The sequence below is a fragment of the Pongo abelii genome, chromosome 7, assembly GCF_028885655.2.
Source record: "Pongo abelii isolate AG06213 chromosome 7, NHGRI_mPonAbe1-v2.0_pri, whole genome shotgun sequence".
Taxonomy (NCBI): Eukaryota; Metazoa; Chordata; class Mammalia; order Primates; family Hominidae; genus Pongo; species Pongo abelii.
Window position 1 is genome coordinate 137,291,503 of NC_071992.2, and position 17,538 is coordinate 137,309,040.

Consider the following 17,538-nt stretch of genomic DNA (forward strand, 5'->3'; position numbering starts at 1 on the left):
CCTTCTGGGTCCCACTTCTCCGATCAAAAATGTATTAAATCACATTGTGTGAAATAGCAATATTACCATTGTTCTTAATTTTTAGAGCCTCTTCACCTAGTCCTCTATTTTAGAGATAAGGTCATTGAAATTCAGAGAATTTAAGTGACTTTGTCCGATAGACCAGGGCCCAGAACTGAAGCACAATATATAATCTGTTCCCACACTGAGATTTTTCCACAATGTCTCTGTCATCTTTTAAAAACAAGTTTGTAGAGGAAAAGAATCCAAGGCTTCTCAAGGTGATCTGAGGGCTATGTGGGGACATGGGCTTGTTGATGATGGTGGTATTGATGGGGATTTTGTGCTCTGTTGTGATGTGATTCATTTTTTTTAAGTGCCAGTGTGCAGTTGGTATCCAACACTGCCTCTTCTCTCCAGCCTAGAACATTGGAATACGTTTATAAATCATGGTCTTTTTTCCTTGGAGAGGTTAGAGTTGAAACTCTCAAGCAAAGAAGCTGGTGACACCATTCTAATTTTGGGGTGGCAAAGAGAAATCTTTGTGAGAAAGGAGGAGAAAGAAGAAGAAATCTTTTTCAATGTTAGAATAAATAAGTTCACGCCAAAAACACATTTTAGGTAACTTCTTTCTCTGTTTTATGCAGAATAAGTCCATGTGTGCTCACGTCTTCTCATAAGAATAGGAGAAAATGTGAGAGGGCTTGAGAAAGGTGATTTGGTCTTTTCAGGATGGTTTTGATAATGATACCTGTATAGGAAACTTTCTAATTAATATGATAATATACCTGAGACGACTCTCTCACCATATCCCCAGATATTTTATGGGGTATGTTAATCAATAAAAGAACCTTAGACTTTTTAAAATTTGAGAGCCTCTTAACTGAATTTTAACAAAATCTGTTATTTGTTACAAATTGGTTCTTTGAGGGTTTTAAGCAATTATATTTGGTTTTCCCCTAATTTTCCCAAAGACTTGCAAAACTTGATTGCATGGAAGCTACGACAAAACAAGACTTTGGCTTGCATAGCTAAACCAAGAAATCCTCATAATACATTGTTTCATTGTCCATATTAATCTGGTTATCTTAGAGTAAAATTTTCCTTTACGTATCTAGTGTTAATTAGGGGATTTTAATTGCTGTTAAGTTATCCATGACATATAGTCAGTGTTAAATAAAATATTGACTTTTTGTAAAGCATACAGTTTGGTTAATTTGGGCCAATGCTCTTTTAAAGCTGCTTTTTTTTTCTTGCCATATCTTGACGAAGAACATCATTTTGATCCTGTTTTCCGAACTTGGAGATTGGACTTTTCTCTCAGCTACATCTGATACTTTCTTAGTCATCGTCTTATTTTTTTCTAAATATAGTTGCCATACTAGTTTCCTCTCTTTTAACTCCTTAGTTTCTATTTTTGTCTAAATCCTCATCCACTCAAGCCTGGGCTGTTTCATAGTGTCCTAGCCACAGCCCACATTCAGGCCTTCCTACTCCATCTGTCTCCTTGTCTGTCTCATGTCAATGATTGTGTGTGAAGAAATGCTGTAGATGAGGTGGCTAAGAGCATCACTTGTGTTTAATCACAGCTCTGCCTCAGCCGTATATCCTTGGCAAAGTATTTAATTTGTTTGTGCCTCTGTTTCTTTAACTGCAAAATGGGGGGTAGTAATAATATTAACTATCTCTAAGGTCAGGATAATCAAGATAAGTTTACACATAGAAAGTATTTGAAATGATGCCCAGAATGAAGGGTTCGCTATACATTAGCCATTATTATTGGGTTTCAATACCTGCTTTACTGTATAGTTTTTAGTGTTTTTAAGCTTGCATTTATTGGGCACCAACTATGTGATGGGACTCTGTTATGTATATTTATATTGTTTCATTCATATGTTGATTTTATAAGAGCTATTAACCTCAAATTGCAGATTAGGTAATGAAGCTTCAATTAAGTTAAATTACAAGCTCAAAATTCCACAGCTAGCAAGGGATGTATTAGAGATTTGACTACAGACCTCCTTGACTCCAGAGCCTATGTACTTACTCAATAGGCTGCTCTATCTCCACATGTGAATTCTGGCCAATGACCTAACCTCCTCATTTATAAAACAGGCATAATATTCCCTTCACCATAGGATTGCATGGAATTAAACAATGTTGTAAAGTGCTTATTCCAAAGCCTGTGGAAACAGTAGTTGCTTCATAATCATTTATTATTATTATTATTGTTATAATGATTATTATCTCAGTGCTTTAGAAATAGAACTACTATACCTTTAATGTTAAATATTGTGTTAATTATTCTTTTTGAAATTTTTCTTAGTGACATCAATTTATTCTTCCAGCTACCTTTAGAAGTATTTCACCAAATTATTTCCCTCCTTTTAAAATTTGTTCAGAATTGTGTTAAGACTACCAACTAGTTTTAGAAGAGGTGACATTTTTATATCCATTTTCTTATCAAGAAACATGGAATGTGTCTCAATTTCTTTTGTTCTTTCATGGCCTCAGTAAAATTTTAGAGATATCTCTATTATGGGCTCTGCATGTTTTCTCAAGATACATATTTTAAGTTTTACTCTATAAGATAGGTAGTATCTCTTTTTTTCCATTTTTTAAAGTTGTCATCTTTATTAATTTGTGTGTTACTTCAACAGTTTATCATTTCAACTACCTGGAATTTTATAGGGAAGCAGTGAGATGATTTGAGGATTTCATTGTGCTCGTACAGAACACTCCTTCTCTTTTTAATAACATGTATGATATATTCATATTTTTCATACATTTATGTCTCACCCACCAGATCACATGTTGTCATCTCCATTTGGCTGATAAAGATGTTCCTATTTGAGTATAATATTGAAAGGAAAACTCTGCAAATGTGGGCTTCATTTATAATAAATCCAAGATATCGGATTTCTTTCAGCTTGCAGAGGCTTTGTGGAGGTGGTAGGTTTTGAAGTTTGTCAGAAGACAAACTTCTGACAAGGTGGCTCACACTTGTAATCCCAGCACTTTGGGATGCTTGAGGTCAGGAGTTCAAGACCAGCCTGGCCAACATGGTGAAACCCCGTTTCTACTAAAAATACAAAATTTAGCCAGACGCGGTGGTGCATGCCTATAATCCCAGCTACTCGGGTGACTGAGGCAGGGGAATTGCTTGAACCCAGGAGGCAGAACTACCATTTGACCAAACAATGCCATTACCAGGCATATGTCCAAAGGAATAAAAATCATTCTACCATAAAAACACATGCACAGATATGTTCATTGCAGCACTATTCACAATAGCAAAGACATGGAATCAACCTAAATGCCTATCAATAGTGGACTACATAAAGAAAATGTGGTATATATACATCATGGAATACTACATAGCCATAAAAAAGAATGAAATCATGTTCTTTGCAGCAACATGAATGAAGCTGGAGGCCATTATCCTAAGCAAATTAATGCAGAAAGAGAAAACCGACTACTGTATGTCCTCACTTATAAATTTGAGCTAAACATTGAGTACACATGGACCCAAGGGAACGATAGATACCAGGGCCTACTTGAGAGTGGACAGTGGTAGGAGGGTAAGGATTGGAAAACTACCTATTGGGTACAATGCTTATTACCTGAGTGATGAAAGAATCTGCACGCCCAACCCCTGTGACATACAATTTACCCATATAACAAACTTGTACATGTACTCAATGAACGTAAAATAAAAGTTGGAAAAAAACCCAAGAAAAATGTTATTCATAAATTTAAAAATGGCAATTACATTTATACTTCTGTAAAGATGGAGTAGATGTACACTTTCTTGTTCTTCCCACTAAGTACAACTAAAACCTCTGGCCATTATATATAACATTATTGAAAACATACATAAGGAGACTAAAAGTTGAAGAGAAGAAGGTTGACAAGCTAGTGATCTCAAGACCCAAGGAAAAACATGAGAGTTCCTTGGTTTTCTTTTTGCCTTGTAGATCCCAGACTGGATACTAGAGAAGCCAGCAATCCAGAAATGCTGATAAAACAGGATTCAACAACAAAAGGAACAAACTATTGATACATGTAACAACTTGTATGGTTGTCAAGGGCTTTATGCTAAATGAAAAATAAAAAGCCAACCCTAAAAGGTCACATACTGGATGATTCAATTTATATAATATTTTCTAATGACACACTATTAAAGTTAAAAATAGATTAGTGATTACCAGGGACTGGGACTGGTGAGGGAAAGGGGGCTGGGTGTGGCTAAAAAGGGGTGGCAAGAGAGATTTTTGTGATGATGAAGTTGTTTTGTAATTTGATTGTGGTGGTGGTTACACAAACACCACTGCTCTACAACACTTTATCCTATTAACCACTTAGAATCTTTGACTTGGTCTCACTGTATTATAAATTCATGAACTTTTCTAATTTTCTGTTTACTTTTCTACCCCTCTTTCTCAGCTTCCTTTTGGTGTTTCTTAAGTCCTATCATTAACTTTCTCCTCTATTTATTGTGATGTATTTCCTGGGTGATCTCATCTATTCTTCAAAGGGAAGTTATGTTATGCAGCATTGTCAAAGCTTAATTGACTGTGAAATTCTTCAATATTAATTTTGTCCTTGATCAGATAAAGGCAATTTTTGGATGATGAAATACAAGAAATTTTTCTTGAAAAAGAAAATGTCAAAGTACAGATGGCTAATGGTTCACTAAAAATGCTTGCCTCCTCTTTCGTTGTACAGAGTTGTTACAGGGAGACAGCTTCCCAGCCAGTTTTTATATTTTTCAGCCTGTCTTCTTGCATGTGAGTTAATATAATCATTTCTCAGACATAGAATGCATGGCAGAGGCCGTATCACTTCTTAGGGCCGGGGTTAAGAAGTTGAGGTATCTTCTCCATTCTTTCTTTTTCCCATTCATCCAGATGTGGAGGACTCCAAAAGGGCTACCCATGCGAATAGAAAAGCCACAAGATGGAAGAACCCTGGGTCTCACAATTACTACTTGGAGAAAATCTGCCCACCAGGCAGGGACACCTGCATTGAATAAGCAGAATAAGAAATTAACTCATAGGTTAACTAAAAAGCTGGGATTTGTTTGCCATGACAGTAAACTAAACAAAAAATGTGGATTTTTAAAAATTCATGACACAGAGCACACTTAGAGATACAAATTTAAAATCATTGATATATAAGTGGTATTTAGGAACTGAATAGAACTCTTCTTCCAGTGCAGAGGACTAGAGATGAAACTTTATGGGGATGTCGATCATGTTAGGGCAGGAACTGAAGGCAGTGCAAGGAAGAGGACAGACAAGGAGCTGGAGAAGTATATATGTAGATGCATCATGCATTGTTCTGGAAGGCAAAAGAAAGTAAAGTAAATATGAGATAGTTAACTGTCAAATATTGAGATAAATTAAAAATAAATCTAAGGAAAAGATTCTGAATTTCTCTGGGAGGTCATGGGTGACCAATGATAGTGGTTTTAACTGGGAAGTGTAGGAAGGGGTTTGTAGATGATTGTGGTGTCTGATGAAGAAAATGAGCCCATTATTATATTGAACACATATTACGCAGCAAGCGTATTTATTTTGTTATCTATCAATATTAAAAAATATATGTCAGTTGAGTTGGCAAATAGAGGGGAAGAATAAGCTGGTCTAGGCAATCTCCCACTCCACTCACTTCACCTATTGTTCTCCTGCAAGTGAGGATAGTGGGGAATGAATGCTGTGTGCTAATTCCACTAGTCAGCCCTTTACTCTCTGGAGTGGTAGATATTGAAGTTCAATCCTATCCTATATTTTTCTTCTCCTAGAGAGCCTGTCAGTAACAATTATTTGTTCTCTCCAATATTAGAAAAATATTATTCCCTTATTCTCTCCAAGAACAGTTAATGTAGTTATTGAATCCAATAATCTTCAAACCAAATGGCTTCTTCTGTCATCACATTCTACACTACTGATCCTCTTCTCCTTTATTTTTTCATGAGAAGATACTGACCTCATTCTTAACCTTTGTCTCTCTTGTTCCCTTTTTATTTATTTCTTCGTCCTCTCTTCTTACATCTTCACTATGGATATTATCCAAGATCTGATTCTCAGAACTGAAACCCAATTCTACTCTTGGCAGGCTTGACATTCCAGTATAGATCAACCAACGGGGAAGGGAAGGAAGCTTGATGGAATCTTGAGGGTTAACCATGAATCAGACATCTGATCCTTGTGAGGGAAAATGGATAGTTCAAATTGGAGTGTCCAGTATGCATGATGCATTTTTCTTCAATTCCAACGAGTATTTAGACTCAAAAGATTCATAGGTAGGATGTCAGCAAGATGGTAAAATAGGAATTTTTTAGCCCTCACGCCTTCCATAGAAACACTGATTTTAACAACTATCCACGGACAACAGTACCTTTATAGGAGATCAGGAGTCAGAAGAAAGGATCCAGCATCCCATTGGAGCAAAAAATTCAGAGAATAGACGCATGAGGGTGTGCAAAAATAATTTCACTTTACCCATCTTACCTCCCTTTCAAAGTGGCACAGCTCATTGCCAAGAGAGACTCCCTCAGCCCATGATTTTTACCATGGGGAACAGTGAGGGTGTAGTAAGGACCCAGCTCCTCCATTTGTTCAGGACGCTTCCCAAGAGGTCCATTTCTTTCTATCCCACTCATAATACTGAGGGGCTTGGCATGGCTAGGGGCAGCTAGGACCAGTGAAAAGACATGGGTGAATCCCAGCAACCCAAGTGAGAATTTCAAGGGCAGTGATTTATACTAATTGCTTCACAGACTCCACCAAAAAGCCTGCCCATAAACACTGTGGGGCATATTACCTGTGGATCTCCCCAAGTAGCCCATACAAAACCCTAGCATTCTGTATGCCCAACCCCATAGCCATCACCCAGCATTCCCCCACAGATGGTGTGCATATGCCACTCCGGGTCATGTACAAGCACACACAGCCAGTTCAACTCTGCCAGAGTCACCATCACGTAAAACACAATACCCATTATAGGAGTGTCAGGCAAGAGAAGAGAGAGGAAAAAGGGCAGAATGCTGATTTAAACATATAATAGCTGAAAACTCACTAAATCTTGGGAAGGGTACAAACATCCTGATCTTCTGTGCTTTGGAAGAAAACACTTTGAACACTTCTGGGCACTCCTCTTGGGAAAATAAACAGAACACTCTCAGCACTTAACCTAGATTTATAGGACCATGATAAGACAAGACTTTTCTCTAAAGAGGGAAGAAAAGGAGTGGAATGGGTGCATCCATAGAAAAGGTATGAGAGACTCTAAGAATCCCAAACCAGGATGACTGATGAAGATCTTTCTTTTCTGAAGCCAGTCATAAAACTGGAGAATGTGACTCCTCCTTCATATGTGAAGATAGCAATGCAATACTTCAAGGAGCAAGGAAAATCTCGAAAATATGGCACTACAAAAGAACAAGATAATTTCCAGTAGCTGATTCAAAAGAGGTGGAGATCTATGAATTATCTGACAAGCCAAAATAATTGTTTTGAGGAAACTCAGCAAGCTACAAGAGAACATAGATAACTCAATGAAACCAGGAAAACAAGACTAGAAGTCCAACAACAACAAAAAAATTATGAAAAAAAACCTAACAGGAATTTTGGAGCTGAAAATACAATGAATAAAGTTTTGAAAATGTAATAGAGAGTTTCAACAGTAACCTCAATGAAACAAAAGAAAGAATATGTGATCTCAAAATTACCCTGTTGGTGCAGAAAAAAAGTAAAAATAATTTAAAAAGTAAAGAAAGCCTACAAGATTTATGGGACACCATCAAATGAACCAATTATGGAAGTCAAAGAAGAAAAAGAGAGAAAAGAAAAGGAAGCTATTTAAAGAAGTAATGACTGAAAACTCCCCAAATCTTGGGAGGAGTATGGATATTCTGGTTTATGAATCTTAAAAATTCCCAAAGAGGATAAACCTAAAGAAGATTACACTGAGACCCATTAAAATCAAATTATCAAGTCAAGGAGAATTTAGATAGCAACAAGGGAAAAGTCACTCATCACATACAAAGAAACTTTTATAAGACTATCAGCCGCTTTATTAGATGAAACTTTGCAGGCCAGGAGAGAGTGGGATAATATATTCAAAGTGCTGAAAGAAAAAATTGAATAAAAATACTATACCCAGAAAAGCTGCCCATTAGAAATGAAAGAAAGGTCAAGACATTTCCAGACAAACAACATTTATGTGAGTTTATCACCACTATACCTGCCTTACAAGAAATGCCACAGGAAGTTCTTTAAGTTGAAATGAAAGGATACTAAATAGTAACATGAAAACACATATAAAAGTATAAAACATGTCGGTAAAGGTAGGTATAAGTCAAATTAAGAATATTCTAATACAGCAATGGTGGTGTGTATCTTTTAAACCTAGCATAAAAGATAAAAGACAAAAGTATTAAAAATAACTACAACCACTATAATTTGTTAATGGATACACAATATAAAAAGACATGAAGTGTGACATCAATAATATAAAATGTGAAATCTAAAAAAGTTGAACTCATAGAAGCTGAGTAGAATTCCCAGGGGCTGTGTGGTGGGGAAAACAGGGAGGTGTTGGTTAATAGGTACAAAGTTCAGTTTTGGAGGATAAATAAGTTCTGGAGATCTAATGTACAGCATGGTGACTATAATTAATAATACTGTATTGTATACTTGAAATTTGCAGAAAGAGATAATACACCTAATGATCACATGTGGCATCTCTTGCATTCCTGTTTTCCCAGCCCTAACTTGACTTCAAGAAAGTCACATTAAAGTTTCCAATTATTTGACCCTAACCTACATGGGCTTCAAATATCACGTCCTGATTTTCTTCACATCATTATGATGCTCTTATTACTTTTGATAGGGTTCTCTTTAGGTGAGGCTGGATTATAAAAATTAAAGGGATGTTAGGAGCCTAAATTATTGATGGGGAGAATATTAAATTAGCAACAGAATATTCATCCCACTCTCTAACAAAATTTTGAGAAGAAAACAAATGTGCTTTCATTGTTCTAATACTCTTTTAAATATCTTTTTTACTGTTTTTCTGCTATTATCTCCCTGCTCCAAACCAGTCATCCAACCTGTATCCCATTCCCCTTAAGAGGTGTTTTCAGAGGTATTTCCATTTTAGTAGGGGTATCCTAAAGAATGGAAAACTTTTGGCCAGGCACGGTGGCTCATGGCTGTAATTCCAGGACTTTGGGAGGCTGAGGTCAGATCACTTGAGCTCAGGAGGTCAAGACCAGCCTGGCCAACATGGTAAAACCCCATTTCTACTAAAAACACAAAAAACAGCCAGGCGTGGTGGTGGGTACCTGTAATCCCAGCTACTATGGAGGCTGAGGCACAAGAATTGCTTGAACTCGGGAGGCAGAGGTTGCAGTGAGCCGTGATCATGTCAATGTACTCCAGCCTGGGCAACAGAGTGAGATGCTGTCTCAAAAAAAAAAAAAAGAAAAAAAAAAGGAAAACTTTGACTTATGTAAATTAATTTCTAAGGATGGAATGTCAAGCTGATGAAGAAAGATTTGGAACAAAGAGAATTATGCAAACCTTCCTAGCATAGTGTGTAGCCAATCCAGTCCTCCTAAAAATACTTTTGTTCCTATACTCATTCCATTGATACTACAGGCTTGTCTATCTGACAAGGAATTGCTTATCTGTAGGAAAAGTAGCCAAATCTCCTCTAGCCACAAGTGAAATAAAATTATTTGAGCCAGAAAACAACGGGAGCAATTTAAAAGCAAAACATAGGAACCATTTTGGCCCATTTCGGCATGGAGTCCAATTGGTTTAGGATTAGGAGACTGTTTTAGTGGATACTTTAACCACGTGAGTTTTAAGGAATATAGGTCCATGCACAAGCTCAGCATCATGGCAGGTTTCCTTCTATGTGGTGGACTATTCATCACACAAAGGGGAAAAGCAGTGCAAATTAGCATGAGAAGCATAGCCACCTGCTTGCGGGGCTTTTGGGGGAATCAGCAGCCCAATAATAGTTCTACTTCAAAGAAACACTGGCTGAGTAGGTAAGCTGACCTTTGCTTAGAGCTTTGATGACCACTAATTACAGCTTTTCTTCTCCAGACTCAGAGTATTCAGCATTTTGTTGCCAAGTTTTCTGAGACCTCTGGCCACTAAGCCTTCACTGGCAATTTGTTCTGTCCCTGAAAGTCTACTCCCATTGCAAATGGATTTTGACGGTAATGGTCAACATGCCTGGGCAAAGAATGGGTCATGCCCATTCTTACTGGAAAGATTTGGAACATTTCCCTGTAAATTGTATATTATTTGGATTTATTTCTCTAACTGAATGGACATTTTTCTATATGTTGCCAAATCTTCCAGTAATGCCTCTCATTCAGTGTAATTAAGGAGATTAAATGTGACAGCATTTTTCTTGTTGAATTAATGATGGGTTTTTACATTTTCACTTTTCAAAAAATATAATCACTACTGTGTTTTGCAGAAACAATAGTATGATAAAATCAAGGAGAAATACAACTAGAGAAGAGGCAAAAAAATCTCAATATAATATTATGATTATAATGGTTTATATTTTTCTTGTCTCAGATTCTTAATTTGTCATTCAAGAATCCTATAAATCTAGCCCTAGTTTATCTTTCTGGTGTCATCTCCTATATAGAAATACAACATATATTTCTTATTTTAGTTAAAGGAATGTATTGGGTTTCTCTAAACTTTTTCTTTTCTCTTATCTTTCTATATATTTGTACCTCTCTATGTATTTGTAATACCTTCCACATTTCTGACCAGGACTAGGAAATACTTCTCATTTATAAGTGCTCAGCAACAGTGCCCCTTAATGGGAGCCACAATCCCTTTCTTCTTCTATGAATTCCTTTTTTTCTACTGCATGTATTGAAGTAGGTTCATTTTGTTATTGTTATTGTATGCAAACGTGTTCCTTAGCTAAGTATTGAAGCAACAAGAGTAAGTGAGATACTTGAGAGTGTGTAGATAAGAGAAGAAGAAAGCTGAAAATGGATTTCTAGAATACATCAATAAAAACCTGTATAATCAGCACACCTCCTTCCCTTTCACTCTATTTTTTTTTCTGTTTACTGTATAAACAAATATTCACCTTTCTTTTCTATATCTCAAGAAACTTACTTGAGCTAATTGTTATATATAATCTTGCCTGTGTTCTTAAAGCAAAGTGTTTCTACAGGTGAGGCCCAAACTGATGACTCAGTAAGACAGTCCCACTTCTGGAAAATTAAGTCTTATTTTCCAAATGTGCTTTTCTTTCAGATGCAAATACATGCTACATGGGGTCACCCACATCCACCCACGCTACTGGCATTTTTATTAATAAAATAAAGTAATATGTCATCAGTTCTCATATAAACATCTTTATATGTTTTCTCCTTTTAATTATCTTTCTTCTTTTCCTCCAAGTTTTTCTTCTGCAAACTGATTAAGGAGTCTTTTGTGGTTCCACACGAATTTTAGGATTTTTTTTCTATTTCTGTGAAAAATGTCAGTGGAATTTTCACAGAGTTTGCATTGAATTTGTAGGTCACTTTGGGTAGTATGGACATTTTAATAATAGTCATTCTTCTAATTTATGAACATGAGATATCTTTCTATTTGTCATGAACTTTTCCATTTCTTTCATCAAAGTTTTATAGTTTTCAGTATGCAGATGTTTCATTTCCATGGCTAAATTTATTCCCAAATATTTTCTTCTTTTTGTTGTTATTGTAAATGACATTAAAAAAATCCTTTTGAGATAGTTCATTTTATAGTATAGAAATACAACTGACTTTTTTTTTTTCTGGATTGAGTCTCACTGTCACCCTGGCTGGAGTGCAGTGGCGCAATCTCGGCTCACTGCAATGTCTGCCTCCCGTGTTCAAGCGATTCTCCTGCCTCAGCCTCCCAAGTAGCTGGGATTACAGGCGCCAGCCACTACGCCCAGCTAATTTTTTGTATTTTTAGTAGAGACGGGGTTTCACCATTTTGGCCAGGCCGGTCATGAACTCCTGACCTCCTGATTTGCCCGTCTCGGCCTCCCAAAGTGCTGGGATTACAGGCGTGAGCCCTTGCACCCAGCCACAACTGACTTTTCTTTTTTCTTTTTTCTTTTTTTTAAATTATACTTTAAGTTCTAGGGTACGTGTACACAATATGCAGGTTTGTTACATATGTATACATGTGCCATGTTGGTGTGCTGCACCCATTAACTCGTCATTTACATTAGTTATATCTTCTCATGCTATCCTTCCCCCCACCCCACAACAGGCCCCGGTGTGTGATGTTCCCCTTCCTGTGTCCAAGCGTTCTCATTGTTCAATTCCCACCTATGAGTAAGAACATGCAGTGTTGGTTTTTTGTCCTTGCGATGGTTTGCTGAGAATGATGGTTTCCAGCTTCATCTATGTCACTACAAAGGACATAAACTCATCCTTTTTTATGGCTGCATAGTATTCCATGGTGTATATGTGCCACATTTTCTTAATCCAGTCTATCATGGATGGACATTTGGGTTTGTTCCAAGTCTTTGCTATTGTGAATAGTGCCGCAATGAACATACGTGTGCATGTGTCTTTATAGCAGCATGATTTATAATCCTTTGGGTATATACCCAGTAATGGGATGACTGGGTCAAATGGTATTTCTAGTTCTAGATCCTTGAGGAATCGCCATACTGTCTTCCACAATGGTTGAACTAGTTTACAGTCCCACCAACAGTGTAAAAGTGTTCCTATTTCTCCACATTCTCTCCAGCACCTGTTGTTTCCTGACTTTTTAATGATTGCCATTCTAACTGGTGTGAGATATTATCTCATTGTGGTTTTGATTTGCATTTCTCTGATGGCCAGTGATGATGAGCATTTTTTCATGTGTCTGTTGGCTGCATAAATGTCTTCTTTTGAGAAGTGTCTGTTCATATCGTTCACCCACTTTTTGATGGGGTTGTTTTTTTCTTGTAAATTTGTTTAAGTTCTTTGTAGATTCTGGATATTAGCCCTTTGTCAGATGAGTACATTGCAAACATTTTCTCCCATTCTGTAGGTTGCCTGTTCACTCTGATGGTAGTTTCTTTTGCTGTGCAGAAGCTCTTTAGTTTAATTAGATCCCATTTGTCAGTTTTGGCTTTTGTTGCCATTGCTTTTGGTGTTTTAGACATGAAGTCCTTGCCCATGCCTGTCCTGAATGGTATTGCCTAGGTTTTCTTCTAGGGTTTTTATGGTTTTAGGTCTAAGATTTAAGTCTTTAATCCATCTTGAATTAATTTTTGTATAAGGTGTAAGGAAGGGATCCAGTTTCATGTTTCTACATACGGCTAGCCAGTTTTCCCAGCACCATTTATTAAATAGGGATTCCTTTCCCCATTGCTTGTTTTTGTCAGGTTTGTCAAAGATCAGATGGTTGTAGATATATGGTATTATTTTTGAGGGCTCTATTCTGTTCCATCAGTCACAAGCACTATGATGAAGAGTAGTTTTGATGATATTGAATCATAGTATCACTGAGCAACAAATGCAACAAGCAGCCAGAGAAAGGATAGGATCAGGGGAGGAAAAGGTAATTTACCATAAAGATAAAATGTCTATTTCAGTTGGGTAAACAGCAGAGATAGGAAAAAAAAATTATCCCTTCAAAATAAAAAAGTTGTTATTATTATAATAAAAGTAATATAGACTTATTGAAACCTAATTTAATGATATCAATAATTATCCTTATTATTTTTAACATCTTGCTGTCTATCATGCTATATTAAAATACTTTCATTAACTTAATCAATTGAACTTCACATACAATTTTAAACTACTTTTGTTAATATGCCATAAATACACCATGTAATACAAGAAGTATCTTAATATATCATAAATGTCAACAAATACGGAAGCACATAGATATAATAGCTGCATGTTTCATTACGTGATTATATGAAAATTTATGTAACTAGTGCTTTGATATACTCACTAGTATTGATTGCTTCTCATTTTTCTATATTTTAAGTAATGCTGTAATAAACATCTTGTGTACATTTTGTTTAACTTGTCTAATTGTTTTAAGATAATTTCTAGAAATTGACTTGATATGTCCTAAGGTATGCACATTTAAATTCTGATATATATTTTACCAAATTGCCTTTGTGAAAAGCTGTACTAATTTGTTCCTATGAGTAGGATTTGAGAATATGTTTCTTGCATCCACTTGCTGCTGAGTGTGTTATCAATTTTTAAACTTTTGCCATAGTGATTAAAAACTCTGTATTTTACTATCTCCTCATTTCTATGACTATAAAAAACTGGAATATTTTTGTTAATAATTTTATTTCTATATGTTACTATATAGTGAACCATATTTGCTATTATATATACAGAAATATAAATTTTGATATATACTGCTTACTGTGTTATTTGTATCTTAGCTTTATATATAATTATATTTATATATAATTAAACATTTTTACTTTAAATTTTTATGAAGTCAAGGTAATCTTTTTCTTCTTTTTTATTTTTTTATTTTATAGAGATGGGTTCTCACTGTGTTGCCTAGGCTAGTCTCAAACTCTTGGCCTCAAACTATCATCCCATCTTAGCCTCCCAAAGTGCCGGGATCACAGGTATGAGATAATCTTTTTCTTTATACTTTCTGGCCTTTAAATCAGCATCTTAATGTTATGTAAATAATATCACTTATTAACAATATTATAATAATTTACATCGTGTTTTATAGTTTAGCAAGTGCTAATCTCAGACTCTTAGAAAAACTTATTTATTCATTCAATATTATATCATTTAATCTTTTCAAAATATCATTTAATCTTCACAAAAGCCTTGTGAAGGCAGAAAATATGATTGCCATTTAACAGGTAAGGAAATACATTTAAAATATTTAAGCTTAGATAGTTAGTTAAATGGTAGTTCTGGACCTTAAATCTAGTTGAGAAATTTAAAGCACACTCTGTGGTTACAAAAGCCAGGAAAAATGACTTATTGGTAACACTGATGTCCTGCCTTCCCTGTGCTTTGGACTTCATAGCCATTCAAGTTCCTGTTCGTTCTGATAAAATACACACCTGCAAAACATCAGTGACAGTAAACAATTTTTTGTGCGTCTTAAAAATTATGACTTATACTTAGCAATTTTGTTGTGGCAGTGGATCATTGCTTACTTTCCCAAAGAGCTTTGCATCTCAGGGACCAGCCAGGTTTCACCTTGGAGCTGTTTCTGCAGACCAGTTACTGGAACGAGAATCCTGCTAAGGCCATTAACAATTGAATCAGACTATCTGGAGCAGTGGTAGGGATGACTCAGTTACCCCAAAGTGTCCCTGCAAAGGATGGAAGTCCAGCTGCTTCATGTCCCAGAATGTGGGAGGAGGGCAGGAAAACGTATTTGCTGTGAAAGAGCATTTCCCACAAATTTGTTTTCAGTTAGGGCCTGATGTTGTCTACTGAAGCTGGGAAGAGGATTGACTTCTCGCTCTACTCCTACATTTAGGGAGTTGAGAAATCTTTTCCTGATTCAAGCAAAAAGAAATTTTGGAAAACTGAAGGGACTGAGAAACTATTCTTGGAAATCTAGAGTGTTTTAAGTAGAATCTTAAGGGAAAAGGGAAAAATTATTGGGAAGGCCCTCTATCAGTTCTAAAATTGGCTTTAATACTTTGACTCTAATGATTTTTTTTGGTCTGCTATTAATGTCGAAGTTTTTGTTTGTTCGCTTTCTTGGTTAAAGTTCAAAACAATATGTAGGAAGAATCGTGAACATTGGATGTCAACATCCCCAGGATCCTTTCTCTGATAATTGTCTTGGTTTGGGTCAGGCGGCACTGTTTATGCCTCGTTTCCACCTCCAGCTCACCTCTATCATAGTTCTTAACGCAAGAGGTTACAGTGAGATTTATTGTCTATCTCTTTTCCTGACTGTGAGATTCTTTAATATAAAGATGATTATCTTTGCACCTCAGGACCAAACTGTCTAGCACAGAAATAGTTTGGAAAAAGTTGGCTATGATTTCCTAAACACTGGAATGCCACCTCTGAGAGGATGAGAAACTAATACGTTGTTAAATTTGATGTGAAAATCAACACATCAAATGTTGATTGGTACAATCAGTGATATGGTACAACCCTTCACAAGGTGCCGTGAGAGCACAGAGAAGGCCTTCTCTACTTACTCCGGTAGGGTTAAAAGAGGCTGGCTGGAGGATATGATGCCTCACCTGAAATCTTACATGCCTTCCAATGGTGTGCTGGGGTGGTTCATACTTGCTTAGGAGACTCAGCGGTTAATTTTTCAGGAATTTTGTGAAACAATCTTTAAACACAGCCAGTATTTTTTTTTAAATCAATCCTTTTGAAACTTAAAACTGAATGAATTTTATTAAAAACAAAAGTAATAAATACTCAAAACTCTTCACTTCCTAATTATTTCACCACATTTTGCTATTATCTATGCTCTTAAGGTTATTTATTTCTCTGGTATCTGTATGAGAGAAATTTTCTATATTCAACATTTATACCATGGAAATTAGCAAAGCCTACAAACCAGAGTAGTAATCTTTTTTTCCCCAGACAGTAAGTTGTTAAATATTCTGACTCATTAACCGTATTCACTTGAACAACAAGTCTTGCCTATTCAACCTCATTCATATCTCAAACTCTCAAAAATGTGTCCCCTCTTCACTTGGAAGCCCCTGCTTTAAATCAGGCTTTCTCTGCACTACTCTTGCAGTTGCTTCTTAAATGATCTCTGTGCTCCAGTCTGTTCACTTTCCAGCCCATTTTCCACATGGTGGTCAGAATGATTCTTCCTAAAAACAAACTTACCAAGTAATTTCTTTTTTTCATTAATCCTCCAATAGCACCTACAGTTTGCATTCATATACATGTAAAGGCTCTCCCTATACTCAAGCACTTTAAGTTAGGACTTCAGCCCCATTTCTTCTCACTGGGATTCTGTTCAGGCTTTCCAGCTTGCTTTCTTTTCTTTCCTTTTTTTTTTTTTTTTTTTTTTTTGGCGGAGTCTTTCTCTGTCTCCCAGGCTGGAGCGCAGTGGCGCGATCTCGGCTCACAGCAAGCTCCGCCTCCTGGGTTCACGCCATTCTTCTGCCTCAGCCTCCCAAGTAGCTGGGACTGCAGGCGCCCACCAACACACCCAGCTAATTTTTTTTTGTATTTTTAGTAGAGACGAGGTTTCACTGTGTTGGCCAGGATGGTCTCGATCTCCTGACCTCGTGATCCTCCCGCCTCGGCCTCCCAAAGTGCTGGGATTACAGGCACGAGCCACCACGCCCGGCCTCTTTTTTTCTTTCTTTTCTTTCGTTTTTTTTTTTGTTTTTTGTTGTTTTTTGGGGGGGTTTTTTTCGTTTGTGTGTGTGTTTTGTTTTTTGTTTGTTTGTTTGTTTGTTTGTTTTTTTGAGACAGAGTCTCGCTCTGTGGCCCAGGCTGGAGTGCAGTGGCACGATCTCGGCTCACAGCAACCTCCGCTTCCCGGGTTCAAGCGATTATCCCAC

General features: G+C 36.5%; 1 long non-coding RNA gene across 2 annotated transcripts in view; it reads right to left on the bottom strand.

Annotated features, from left to right (window-relative positions):
* Positions 1–17,538, bottom strand: part of LOC129047524 (uncharacterized) — a 56,325-nt gene that overhangs the window by 16,720 nt on the left and 22,067 nt on the right. The window contains exon 3 of one of the 2 annotated variants that reach the window (XR_008509263.2): positions 5,188–5,343. The exons of the other annotated variant lie outside the window; for it this stretch is intronic. This is a non-coding gene — a long non-coding RNA (uncharacterized LOC129047524). Of the gene's footprint in view, positions 1–5,187; positions 5,344–17,538 lie in introns of those variants that run through there. 2 annotated transcript variants of the gene reach the window in all.